At 34.2% G+C, this 14,999-nt stretch overlaps 1 protein-coding gene and 1 pseudogene across 2 annotated transcripts in view; one reads left to right on the forward strand and one right to left on the reverse strand.

Moving 5' to 3' along the window:
* CSMD3 (CUB and Sushi multiple domains 3) overlaps positions 1 to 14,999 on the reverse strand; it is a 1,311,859-nt gene that overhangs the window by 1,159,532 nt on the left and 137,328 nt on the right. The window lies entirely within an intron of this gene.
* LOC102154330 lies at positions 10,380 to 11,740 on the forward strand (annotated as a pseudogene).

Genomic DNA, 14,999 nt, shown 5'->3' on the forward strand with positions numbered 1-14,999 from the left:
ATTTCAAGTTGTACTACAAAGCTGTGGTCATCAAAACAGTGTGGTACTGGCTCAAAAACAGACACATAGTTCAATGGAACAGAATAGATAATCCAGAAGTGGACCCATCAACTTTATGGTCAACTAATATTCGACAAAAAAGAAAAGACTATCCACTGGAAAAAAGACAAACTCTTCAATAAATGGTGCTGGGAAAATTGGACATCCACATGCAGAAGAATAAAACTAGACCATTCTCTTACACCATACACAAAGATAAACTCAAGATGGATGAAAGATCTAAATGTGAGACAAGATTCCATCAAAATCCTAGAGGAGAACACAGGAAACACCCTTTTTGAACTTGGCCACAGCAAGTTCTTGCAAGATACATCCATGAAGGCAAGAGAAACAAAAGCAAAAATGAACGATTGGGACTTCATCAAGATAAGAAGCTTCTGCACAGCAAAAGAAATAGTCAACAAAACTAAAATACAACCTACAGAATGGGAGAAAATTTTTGTAAATAACATATCATAATCATGATATGATTAACATATCATATAATATATATATTATGTATATCATAAATACAACATATTTTGTAAATAACAATAAAGAGCTATTATCCAAGATCTATAAAGAGCTTATTAAACTCAACACCCAAGAAGCAAACAATCCAATCATGAAATGAGCAAAAGACATGAACAGAAATTTCAGAAGAAGACATAGACATGGCCAACAAGTGCATGAGAAAATGCTCCACATCACTTGCCATCAGGGAAATACAAATCAAAACCACAATGAGATACCACCTCACACCAGTGAGAATTGGGAAATTAACAAGGCAGGAAACCACAAATGTTGGAGAGGATGTGGAGAAAAGGGAACCCTCTTACACTGTTGGTGGGAATGTGAACTGGTGCAGCTACTCTGGAAAACCGTGTGGAGGTTCCTCAAAGAGTTAAAAATAAACCTGCCCTACGACCCAGCAATTGCACTGCTGGGGATTTACCCCAAAGATACAGATGCAGTGAAACGCCTGGACACCTGCACCCCGATGTTTATAGCAGCAATGGCCACAATAGCCAAACTGTGGAAGGAGCCTCGCTGTCCATCAAAATATGAATAGATAAAGAAACTGTGGTTTATGTATACAATGGAATATTACTCATCCATTAGAAACGACAAATACCCACCATTTGCTTCGACGTGGATGGAACTGGAGGATATTATGCTGAGTGAAATAAGTCAATCAGAGAAGGACAAACATTATATGTTCTCATTCATTTGGGGAATATAAAAATAGTGAAAGGGAATGTAGGGGAAAGGAGAGAAAATGAGTGGGGAAATATCAGAGAGGGTGAGAAAACATGAGAGACTCCTAACTCTGGGAAACGAACAAGGGTTGGTGGTAAGGGAGGTGGGCGGCGGGTTGGGGTGACTGGGTGACAGGCACTGAGGGGGGCACTTGATGGGATGAGCACTGGGTGTTATTCTATATGTTGGCAAATTGAACTCCAATAAAAAGAAATTTTAAAAAAAGAATATGGCCTTTTTGTATTCCTATTTTCCATAAAATTTAGATAAGTGGTTTGCTCTCCCATTTTTTTAGTGGGAGAATTAGAATTCACCATAAGTCTGACTCTAAAATATATGTGGTGGTTCTTTCTAACACCACAATTTAAATATGTGGAGATGAAGAAAAGAGAGACATTTGAAATTTAATATTGGAAGCAGAAAATGTCTTCCTGTCAAAAGACATTAAGATGAAAATAATGCTGTTCAAAGAGTCTAAAGTGAGGTTGAAAAGAATTATATAAAATACAGTTAAAAGTATCATAAATAGGTCAAATAGCTTGAAAATATACGTAAAAATAGATAGTAGGAAACTAATACACTTCCCCCCAATTCCAAATAAAACATTCTCATGGTAATATAATAGTGTTTATTGATAGTAAACATGTTACCAGATTCTAGAAGGAATTTATATGAAAAAAGCAATGTAATTGAAAAGGCAACTGGTGTTACATGGATAATGCTATTAGGTACAGAGAATACCAAAAAGCTGGTAGAAAGAAACACCCTCTCCTTTGTTTCTTGGATAAAGAACATAGATCCATGCAAATCAGAAAACCAGTCAACATTATTTCCTATATGTCTCTCCAAAGACTTGTCCTATCACAGAAGCCCTCTTTCTAAGTTTTAGAAAAGAAAAAAATCCTATATAACAACCAGATAGGAAATTGGGTGGCTTCTTGGTTACACACTGTACAAAAAAATAAAGCATTTTTCAGAAAGGGAATAATAGGAAGAAATATGGTAGTTTACTTTCTAAGAAAATTAAACACAGTTGTTATTTATACTTGTCCTTCTATGCAATAATAAGAAAAGTATATCAATGCTTAACTAAGATAAAACAAAATATTTTGTTGCAATATAATATTTACATATTTTCAATTAAATTATGTTTTATTAAATTAACAAATTAAAGAGAAGAATTTGCATATATCTATTGCTGATTTTAAGAACTTAAATACTGGGGCATCTGGATAGCTCAGGTCATGATCTGGAGGTCCTGGGATCAAGACTCACATCATTCCCTGCTCACCAGGGAGTCTGCTTCTCCTTCTCCCTCTGCCCCTACCCTCTGTTCATTCTCTCTCTCTCTCTCTGTCTCAAATAAATAAACTCTTAAAAAAACAAATTAATAACTACAAAGATAAAGATTATACTCTATTAGATGTCATAACCTATTATAAAACTATAATATTTAAATCAGTATGGTATTAGTTTAAGGGTTAACAGATAGGCCAATGAAATAGAATAGAGTCCAGACATAATACCACACACAGATACTTACTTGATTTGCAATAAACTGAGGTGCAGTAAGATGTATTTCTAAATATGGTACTGAGTCAAGTATATACTCATACAGAAGAAAAATGAGAACAACAAAAAACACAAACCTTGTTCTCTACTTTATACCATACACAAAAATCATTTCTCTATAGACTGTGTATCTAAATATTAAAATAAATAAAATATCAAGAAATATCTTTGTGACCTGGAATAAGCTAAGATTTTTAAATTAAAACACAAACGGATTAACACTAAAGAGAATAATAAATTACACTATGTTAAGAATATCTTTTTATTAATAGATAGTATTAAAGTGAAAAGTCAAGACACATAGTGATGGAATTCTTATCAGGAATATATATAGAATCACTACAAATTGAAATAAATGAAGCAAAAAGCCCACAGAAAAAGATGGACAAAGACTTGAGTAGCACATTATATAACAAGATATCCAAATGACCAATAAGCATATTAAAAATGTTAAATTTTGTTAGTCAGAAAAATACAGATTAAAACCAGAATACTAATGCTACTAAGAACAGTAGATCAATTAAAAGTAAAAAAGGCAGACATTACCACGTGTCAACAAGGATGTAGAACAATTAAATCTTCAAACACAGCTTGTGAGAGTGTAAATTAGTACAACTAATTTGGAAAAAAAATGTTTGGCAGTATCTTTGAAGGGAAAATTATACATGTAGCTATATTAAACCATAAGAAATATTTAAACATTCTCATAAGAGTACATTTTTGGAATGATGATAGCAGCAGTATTCACAGTAACCCCAAACTGGTAACAACTAAGTAACCATCAATAGTAGAACAAATAAACTGACATATACTCACAAAATGTGAGACCATATAGCCGTGAGAATAAACTACAACTACACACAATAACATGTTTGAATTTCATAAAATGATATTGGACAAAAGAAGCTATAGGAAAAGATCACCTAATACATCTTTCCATTTACCTACACTTAAAAACAAGCAAAATTAGTATCTCCTGTTACATGTTAGGAGAGCAGCTACCCTGAAGGAAAGGGAGGGAGTTTGTGATCAGAAGGGGACAATGTTCTTTTTTTGATCATAGTGTTAATTTCATGGATGCATTTCTTCGACATAATTCATCGAACTCAAAACATGTAATTTGGGCTCCTTTGTGTACGTTCTTCAATAAAACTTCTTAAAATATACCATGCAAATGAAAACAAACACCAGAGGATAAAAATATCATAATAAGGAGGGGGAATTCAGTGATTTTTTCCCCCAGCAGAAAAGGAACGTCTAATTGGCTATGAAATAGATGAAATACTTTTATTGGGGTCTACAGCACTAGAAGAAATTCATTTGAATAAGTATTAATTAGATGATTACTAAAATAAAGGGGCTTACAGATAAAGTTTTTTTTTTTTAAGGTTAAAAAATAGAAAAAAAGATTCTTATAAGGAAGATATCAAGGACGCCTGGGTTGCTCAGTGGTTAAGCATCTGCCTTTGGCTCAGGGTGTGATCCTGGAGTCCCTGGATTGAGTCCCACATCAGGCTCCCTGCATGGAGCCTGCTTCTCCCTCTGCCTGTGTCTTTGCCTCTCTCTGTCTGTCTCATGAATATATAAATAAAATCTTTTTTTTTAAAGGAAGATATCAGTTTTATTGGGCTAAATCTAATTAATATCTGGCATTTTTTGAAGTTCTCCAATGAAATATAAAATCAAATAATAAAAGATAAAATTTATGTAGGTATACAGCTATGGAATTATATATGAATATCAAAGACATATTGTTGGATATATGTAAATCTGGTGAGATGTTGGTTAATGATCCAAAAAAGGTGTTACTGATTAATTTATTACCAATACTAATGGTACAATCTGTGATAAAACTGTGTCCCAAAGTTTATTAAAATTAACCACTTAATTTTTGCATCATTCTCATTTTCATCATATATATACATTTACATATGTTCATTATATTTCATTAAATATACACATATATTGCATATGTATATATACAATATATGTATATGCATATATATATACAATATATGTATATGCATATACTATAAATAAATGTATGTATATGTATACATTTCTATATTTATATGTATATTAACATACTGGGTCGAAGTGCATATTACAATTAGTTCATAGAACATAACAAAGTTAATTAAGGGAACTGAAATGTGTAAAATTTGCTAACAATTTGATGCAATAATAAATCATATGAGAAAAATATACTCATATGTTCAATAAATCATCCCAAGACAATATGAAGTTTAATGTGAACAATTTAATGAAATTAAAGTATTATTTATTTGAACTTTGAGTATACTTATAGTATACATACAGTCATCTTATCCATACTCATGAGGAAATATTATTGAATATTTACATCATGTTGGTATTCTATTAAATATCAGAGACATAAAGGCAAATGTAGTCTCCCTTCAAAGACCTCAAGCCGGGCAGCCTGGTGGCTCAGCGGTTTGGCGTCGCCTTCAGCCCAGGACGTGATCCTGGAGACCCAGGATCGGGTCCCACGTCAGGCTCCCTGCATGGAGCCTGCTTCTCCTTCTGCCTGTGTCTCTGCCTCTCTCTCTCTCCTCTCTGTGTATTCTCATGAATAAATAAATAAAATCTTTTTTTTTTTTTTAAAGACTTAAAGCCTATTTGAGACCAAGATTATATTAATTTCCTTTTTTGTACATCCTTGGTAAATAACTTTTATTTTTAAGCAACTATAGACTTTTTTTAAAAGACTTTATTTATTTATTCATGAGAGACAGAAAGAGAGGAGAGAGAGAGAGAGAGAGAGAGAGAGGCAGAAGCAGGCTCCATGCAGGGAGTCCGACATGGGACTTGATCCCGGGACTCCAGGATCATGCCCTGGGGCGAAGGTAAGCACTAAACCGCTGAGCCACCCGGAGTTGACCAAGCAGTTCTTTTTATAATAGAATACTATTATGTTTAATAGTTCTTTTATAATAAAGACAGTATTAAAACCTAAATAATTATCTTGTTTTTGTTGTCTGTGCTTATTTGAAAAAAAAAAAATTGTAAAATAGCTATTTGTGTTACACTGCCCTAACAAAAGAATAAAATATGTGACACTGGCTTGGCAGATGAGAAATGGGTTTGGGGAAATAAATATCACAGGCAAGAAATGTAAAGATTGATTTTAGGCAGTGGTGCAGCACTTTATGAAGCATTCCCCTCCCACCCCAGTAAGTCTGATGGCTCATGAGTTTACCGAGACTTTACTTCTAGAGAAAATGTCTACAAATTCCAGTAAGTGAGTATGGGAAAACGTTGCCTACCTTTAGAAATATTTTACTAAATGTTTGCCCTTAAAGTAGACTGTAATGTGGATATATATTACAAGAAAAAAAAAAAGTTCAAACACTATCTGTCTGGTTTTTAAGCAGAGATCAAAAAGAAGAAAGTTTAGAGAGACCAGCCTTCCAAAACTGGAAGCGCCAACTTTTTCTGGATACAAATATTATTTAAAAAAAAAAAAAACTGAGAAAAGATCAGAGAATGAGGAGACTCAATTTTATTAAATAACAATAAGATTAAGAGTGCAGGATGCCTCGGTGGCTCAATGGTTGAGCGTCTGCCTTTGGCTCAGGGCATGATCCTGGAGTCCCGGGATGGAGTCCCACAATGGGCTTCTGACATGGAGCCAGCTTCTCCCTCTGCATATGTCTGTGCCTCTCTGTGTGTGTCTCTCATGAATAAATAAATAAAATCTTTTAAAAAATAATATTAAGAGTGCCAGCCTCTCAAAAAATTCTCATGTTTTCTATGACTCAAGGAGAGCCACCAATAATTTGAGAGAAAAAAAAAACAGATGAGGAAAAATATTAAAAATGACATTAAAATTATGTTAGAAGAGAAAATCCAAGACTTTGAATATAGTTATTGACATATGAGACTCTCGGAAAGCAAAATGATCACAGGCTTACGGAATTAGTGTGAATTATATTGCCAAATGCATTGCAATCCAGGATAAAAACAACTTTTCAGTGAGCCTTAACACAGATTTGAATCAGCAGGAAGCTCTGCAGGCCACATAAAAAGACATGCTCCTAAACATCCACCTCAGCCATAACCATGGAGGATAATAATTCCCATTAGTCTGAAATATGATTATCCCCCAACAAATAAATATATGTACAAATAAATAGGAATAGAATTAAAATGAGTTCTGCCCTTCTCATATTTCCCTCTAGATTATATCCTGTTTTTGTCAACTTTACACAAATAGTTCTTTATAGACACAATGGTCTATTCTGATAGTTTCCATTTTATTTCTTCTCATTCTCTCCTGAACTCTTTTGTTTCAAACTGTCTTTTGTCCCATTGCTAGAAAACACTGCTTGAAAAAAATAACTTGTATCAGTTTTAAATGACCTCTGTATGTTCTTTTTTCTTTTAAAAGATTTTATTCATTCATTCATTCATTCATTCATTCATTCATTCATTTAACAGAGAGAGAAAGAGAGAGAGCACACACAGGCAGATGGAGAGGTAGAAGCAGACTCCCTGCTGGTCAGAGAGCCACATGAGGGGCCGGATCCCAGACCCCTGGGAACATGACTTGAGCTAAAGGCAGATGCTTAACTGCCTGAGCCACTCAGGTGCCCCTGACCTCCCTATTTTCAAATCCAATGGGAAATTCCTAACTCTCGTGGCCACTTGAGGAGGGTGTGGTCTCAACATTTGTCACAGGTGATCATTGGGCCTCCCACTTCCTTCACTTTGCCCCTAAGATACCTTGCTCACTTAATTTCCTCTTATTTCCCTGGCCTCTATCTTCTGTATCCTCCTCTGCTGCCTCTTCCTTATTTCCTTAGTCTCTATACCTGGGGTGGCCATATCTCAGTCCTTAGACATATTTTCTTTTTCCATGTATTCTCATCTAAAGCCATAGTTTTTATCTTGCTTCTTTCTTCCCTCAGCTCCAGATTTGTGTATTCCAATGCCCACTTGGCATTGCTAGTTGTGTGCCAAGTAAGGCTTTTAAAAATTAACATAACCAAATCAAACTCTTATTTCTAACCCCATTCCAACATGATCATTCTGTCTGCTTCATCCAGAAAAATATAACTAGATTTTTTTTTAGCTTTTCAAAGCAAAAATAAATTTTTTAATTTGATTTTTTTTAAAAAAATATACATTTTAAATCTACACCCTCAGGAGTGGCACATAAACCTAAGGCAAGAAATTCATCTATTGATGAACACTTTGGTTGCTTCCATGTCTTGGGTATTGCGAACAATACTGCAATAAATATGGGGGTGCATATATCTTTTTGAATTAGCGTTTTCATTTTCTTTGGGTAAATACGCAGCAATGGAATTACTGGGTCCTATGACAATTCTTTTTTTTTTTAATTTTTGAGGAACCTTCATACTGTTTACCACAGTGGCTGCACCAATTTGCATTCCCACTAATAGTGCATGAGGGGTTTTTTTTTCTCCATATTTTTGCTAACATTAATTTTTTGTCTTTATATTTTAGCCATTCTGAGAGATGTGATATATCATTGTGGTTTTGATTTTGCATTACTCTGATGATTAGTAATATGAACATATTTTCTTGTACCTGTTGGCCACCTGTATATCTTCTTTCGAAAAAAAAAAGAAATGTCTATCAAGTCCTCTACCCAGCTTTTAATTGGGTTATATGCTCTTTTGGTGTTGTTATAGAAGTCTTTATATATTTTGAACATTAATCTCTCATCAGATGTATCATTTTCTAATATCTTCCCCCATTTATCAGGTTGCCTTTTTCTTCTGTTGATGGTTTCCTCTGCTATGCAAAAGCTTTTTATTTTAATATGACCCCAATAGTTTATTTTTGCTTTTGTTTCCCTTGCCTTCGGAGACATATGTAGAAAAATATTGCTATAACTGATGTCAAAAAAATTCATCTATGTTCTCTTCTAGGAATTTTATGGTTTCAGATCTCCTATTTAGGACCTATTAAAATGTATTTAATCCATTTTGAGTTTATTTTCATGTATGGTGTTAGAAAGTAGCTCAGTCCTTGCCATTTGCAACAACATGGATGGACATAAAGGTACTTGCTAAGTGAAATAAGTCAGACTAAGAAAGTCAAATACCATATGATTTAACTCATATGTGGAATCTAAAAAATGAAAAACATGAATAAACAAACAAAAAAGCAGAATCAAACCTATAAATTCAAAGAGCAAACTGATGATTGCCAAAGGGGATACAGGTGGTGAAATGGGTAAAATGGGTGAAGGAGAGTGTGAATATAGGTTTTGGGTCATAGAATAAATAAGTCATAGGAATAAAAGGTACAGCCTAGGGAATATCATCTATGATATCGTAATAGCATTGTATGATAGCAGATGGTAGCTACACTTGTGGTGAGCATTTGCGTTATATATAAACTTGTGGGATCACTATGTTGTATACCTGAAACAACGTAACATTGTGCTTCAGCTATACTCCAAAAAAAATTTTTTTTATTTATTCTCATGCAATGAGAAAAATACAAATTCAAACCATGACACAGCATTTTATAACCAATGGATTGTCAAAATTAAGATTTCTGTTAGCTATCAAGTGTTGAATATGTCCAACATAGAGACACGTATTATAAATAAATTTTTATACATTGCCAGTGGTACTGTAAAGTGATGTAACCACTTGGAAAAACAATTAGCCTTACATAAATTTGGATAAATCTGAACAATCTTATCTTCTTTATACATTGAGTTGGCCTTTTACTCAGATCTGAGAGAATCTCTTGTACTCTGTGCCATAAGTTTACTCACATATACAAGTTTACTCAAGGCCACATTATTGTGGTTGAAAATGAAAAACAACACAAATGAATGTCTTCTAGAAAACAGACAAAGTGCATTATATTCATAATTATATTTGCATAAGGTTGAAAGAAAATGGATAAACTACAACAAAGTGCCATAATTTGGATGACTCTTAGATATATTGAGTTGAAAGACAAGTCTCAGAAAACTTAATACTATGATATATGTTTTATAAAACTTGAAAATAAGCAAAACTTAACTTTATGTAGTTTACAGATACATTCACGTATGTTTGTACTATATATATATATATATTTTTTTTTTTTTTTAATTAAGGAAGAGATGGCCTTAACATGGGAATATTTGTTATTGGTGAGAAGTTAGAGTAAGGCCTAGGAAGAAGTGGGGAAGAAACATTGTCACTGTCTTGGTTAAGTGGCAGGCTTATTGGTGTCCATTCTAATATAACCCTTCATAAATTGTATGTTATGTATTTATTTTTATGTACAAAAAATATTTTTAAAAGAGTATACAGGACATTCATGAGGAAATATAAGTGACCCATTAAATGATGCTTAGTACCAGTATCCCAATAGATCTGGTAAGCAATGGTTGTATTAATATTGCTTTTATTTTTGGTTGAGTGTTTTCCGGCATTCCCACTACACCCCAAAATAATTTGACTTTTGTAACTAGAAAATAATATTTTTAAAATGAATGAAATGAGGCTGCTATGATTGGTTCATGCATTAAGAAAAATTACCACAGGCGGAACTTTCCAGAACGCTCGGTGAGACGCGGAGGAGCGGCGGCTGCCCAAGCTGCGCCCAGCAACGCGCTCCTTCCCGCTCCCCCACACCGGCTTCGGCCCTCCCGGCTGTAGAAAACGGTGAAAGAAACCGCTTACCATGATGTTTTGGGGGTCAAACCCAATGCCACCCAGGAGGAACAGAAAAAGGCTTACAGAAACCTGGCTTTGAAGTACCACCCTGATAAGAATCCAAATGAAGGAGAGAAGTTTAAACAGATTTCTCAAGCTTATGAAGTGCTCTCTGATGCAAAGAAAAGGGAATTATATGACAAAGGAGGAGAACAGGCAATTAAAGAAGGTGGAGCTGGTGGTGGTTTTGGCTCCCCCATGGACATCTTTGATAGGTTTTTTGGAGGAGGAGGCAGGATGCAGAGAGAACGGAGAGGTAAAAATGTTGTACATCAGCTCTCAGTAACCTTAGAAGATCTCTATAATGGCGCAACAAGAAAACTAGCTCTGCAAAAGAATGTGATTTGCGATAAATGTGAAGGCCGAGGTGGTAAGAAAGGAGCAGTCGAATGTTGTCCCAATTGCCGAGGTACTGGAATGCAAATAAGAATTCATCAGATAGGACCTGGAATGGTTCAGCAAATTCAATCTGTGTGCATGGAGTGCCAGGGCCATGGGGAACGGATCAGTCCTAAGATAGATGTAAAAGCTGCAACGGAAGGAAGATAGTTCGAGAGAAGAAGATTCTAGAAGTGCATATTGACAAAGGCATGAAAGATGGCCAGAAGATAACATTCTATGGTGAGGGAGACCAAGAACCAGGACTGGAACCAGGAGGTATTATCAGTGTTTTAGATCAGAAGGACCGTGCTGTTTTTACTCGACGAGGAGAAGATCTTTTCATGTGTATGGATATACAGCTGCTTGAAGCCCTGTGTGGCTTTCAAAAGCCAATATCTACTCTTGACAACCGAACCATCGTCATCACCTCTCATCCAGGTCAGATTGTCAAGCATGGGGATATCAAGTGTGTGCTAAAGGAAGGCATGCCAATTCATCGTAGACCATATGAGAAGGGTCACCTAATCATCAAATTTAAGGTAAACCTCCCCGAGAACGGCTTTCTCTCTCCTGATAAACTTTCTTTGCTGGAAAAACTCCTACCTGAGAGGAAGTAAGTAGAAGAGACTGATGAAATGGACCAGGTAGAACTTGTGGACTTTGATCCCAATCAGGAGAGACGGTGCCATTACAATGGGGAGGCATATGAAGATGATGAACATCATCCTAGGGGTGGTGTTCAGTGTCAGACCTCTTAATGGAGCAGGTGAATTAACACTGCTGCTGGCATTTTATATGCAGTAGTGGATGAGTGAAGGACTATAATCATAGCTCACTACTTGCTATTGTTTTTGTTTTAACATTCAACTATAGTAGTGTTTTAAAAGTTAAATGAAGAATAAACTCAAATATAAAAGCTCAAAAAAAAGAAAGAAAAATTACCACAAATATAATTGGTAGCTGCTCCAACAAGTTCCATATTCTATGCATATTTTAGTCCTTCTGTCCACCAAATACAACAAGATTCTGAAGTTTTATTTTGATATTCAAATACCTCAAAAAATCAATTTTAAAATAAATATATTACAAATATAATGCATTAATTTTAATATAGGTTAAGGATAACAGTATTTAATCACCTGATTTTGCCACTGATTTTGCAAATCTTTTGTTTGTTTTATTTTGCAAATCTTTATGTTTGTTGTGTGTGTGTGTGCAGATTTATGATCCCTTCTATTTTCCAAGATTAATCCTCTAAATCTACATTTAGAGGATCCCTGGGTGGCTCTGCGGTTTGGTGCCTGCCTTCGGCCCAGGGCGTAATCCTGGAGTCCCAGGATCGAGTCCTGCATCAGGTTCCCTGCATGGAGCCTGCTTCTCCCTCTGCCTGTGTCTCTGCCTCTCTCTCTCTCTCTCTCTCTCTATGTCTCTCATGAATAAATAAATAAAATCTTAAAAATAAATAAATAAATAAATAAATCTGCATTTAGTAAAGAGCATTATTTAGAAAATTATCATGTATTTTTTTAATATTTGAATTTAATTTTTGTCTCCCCAACCTTTATCTCAAATTAATATTATAATATTATATAAAATCAAATTAAGAATTTTTAAATACCATTTTTGAATTTATACATAGCTAACCTTGATTTTTTTGATATGGCATTTAAAAATGCAATTGAAATGTCTTCATGATTTCTAAAAAATAATATGTGCCATGCACTTAATCAATTATGTATGTTTTATGTTGATAAATTTAATTTTTTTCTATGTGGGTTAAATATCTTCTGCTATCTTTTTTTTTTTTTTAAAAGATTTTATCTATTTATTTATCAGAGACACACAGAGAGAGAGAGAGAGAGAGAGAGAGAGAGGCAGAGACACAGGCAGAGGGAGAAGCAGGCTCCATGCAGGGAGCCCGACATGGGACTCGATCCCTGGTCTCCAGGACCACACCCCGGGCCAAAGGTGGCGCTAAACCGCTGACCCACCCGGGCTGCCCGTCTTCTACTATCTTAAAAACAGCAAGCTTTAAACATTTATGAAGGAATATTTACTTCTCTTTTATACAATAATTTTTATGACAAAAATATATAATTTAAATATTTATGACAAATATATACTTTATGACAGGTGATTTTTTTTAAAGTAGACTGATATAAATATGAGCTCTTTAATATTCTTGACCTTTCAATTTGCATTTAGTAAAGTGACTTGGTTAAATAAATGATCAGTAAAAGTTCTATGATTCTGTAGTTTTCTAGTTAAAGCAAAACTTCTAATCAATCATTCTAATAATGGTATAGTTGAAATGTAAATAAATGTAACTAATGAGTTGTGCTATTGAGATTCAAACTTCAGTCTCCTGAAAATCTAATTTTATGATTTTGAAGAAATTATTGATCTATCTGAAAATTAACTTTCTCATCTGTGTAATAGGCATATTGGGGAGAATATCTGAAATGATATTATGATAATTATATATAAAGAGCCTGACATAGTGTACTCAGAAAAAAAAATGATCCTTTTTAATAGATGTAGAGTATTTGTAGCTTCCCTTAGAATATCATGTATTAACTAATTTAGATGAATTCACAAAGAGTTCATCTGTGATGCCTGGTTTAAAAATTCTATTCAGGGTTTTAGATTACTATATGAAATAGTCTGTTACTGAAAACATTTATATTTATAAGAACATCTAGTTGCTTTCTGTGAGAAAAACCTGTATTTTGATTATCCCATTCTACAAATGAAAAAGAAAATGAATGTTTGTGTTGAGTACTAAGTGACTTTCAAAAGAAATATCTCTAGTTCGTGACTTATAACTGTGTATAGTCTGCTTTTAAAATATCTACTGTTAAAAATAATAATAATAAATAAAATTAAAAATAAAACATCTACTGTTTTCCTGAAAGCAAGATAATGGCAGTAAACCTTTCACAGATTTGCTAGAAAAGATTGAATAAATATAATTCATGGAACAACGGGTTTAAACTTGCTTGTTGACATCTTTTGTTTTATGATTTAACCCCTGTTTTAATGGTTTAATTTAGTCTGTTTCTTTACTCAAAGCCACCTCAATTCTTTTTGGCAATGTGCCTAGTATAAACAACAAATGATTGTGTGTACTCTTGAATCCTTGCCTTACTCAGATTTGAAAGAGTCTTTCATGTTGACAAAAAGTTCTAGAAACCCTGACTGTCTTTGAGATCTATCCAATCATTAGTTTAAATGCTCCAAAGTGAGAAATGATATTGAATGAGAAGAGTCATTAACTGCCTAAGGTGCATCAAAATTTTAATTGTTTTTTTTTCTAATTTACTTGCATGCCCTACGGTGATGCCATAAGTCTTTAGTAAATTAAAGTGTTAGAGAGGAGGGTACTAACCACAGTATAACATCCTTTTCAAGCATGTTCATAGAAAAACTCACTTCTACTCTCAATTTTTGTGTTTTCTGAAGTCTGTATTTTTTATAGAAGGCTATTGCCAAGGATATAGTTGGATTAACAGTAAGCAAAATCCACATTGCCATTTGGAGATCTCATTAATATTACACATAAATAAGAAAAACCTCGTATTGTTTCTCTTTATTTACTGCGTAAACAGTTGTTAATATCACATGCAATATACGTGTACACATACACACATAAATCATCTATGCCAGTAGATCAAACACTTAGAACCGCTGCGTTTCATAGACATTTTATTATACAAGTGAGATAATCAGGATACAAGGACTTGCTCTAACTCTGAAGGAGGAAGTCTTCAGAGACAACAGATTGGGGTAGGTTGTATCATCTCAATCAAACCTAACAGCCCTCAAATTGGATTTGGAGTAGAGTTCAATCAGGGGTTCACTACTATAAAGGCACATTGTATAGCCATTTGTTTCTATGGTCTAACAAGTCATTTAGATATTTTTCTAATAGTTTTTGTGGGAAAGTTGTTCTCTATTTCAATATTACACTTACAGAAAAGGAGGCAGATCACTGCATTGCAGTATAAGGGGAAGCAAGTAGGATGAGGAGAG

Source organism: Canis lupus, chromosome 13, assembly GCF_011100685.1.
Source record: "Canis lupus familiaris isolate Mischka breed German Shepherd chromosome 13, alternate assembly UU_Cfam_GSD_1.0, whole genome shotgun sequence".
Lineage (NCBI taxonomy): Eukaryota > Metazoa > Chordata > Mammalia > Carnivora > Canidae > Canis > Canis lupus.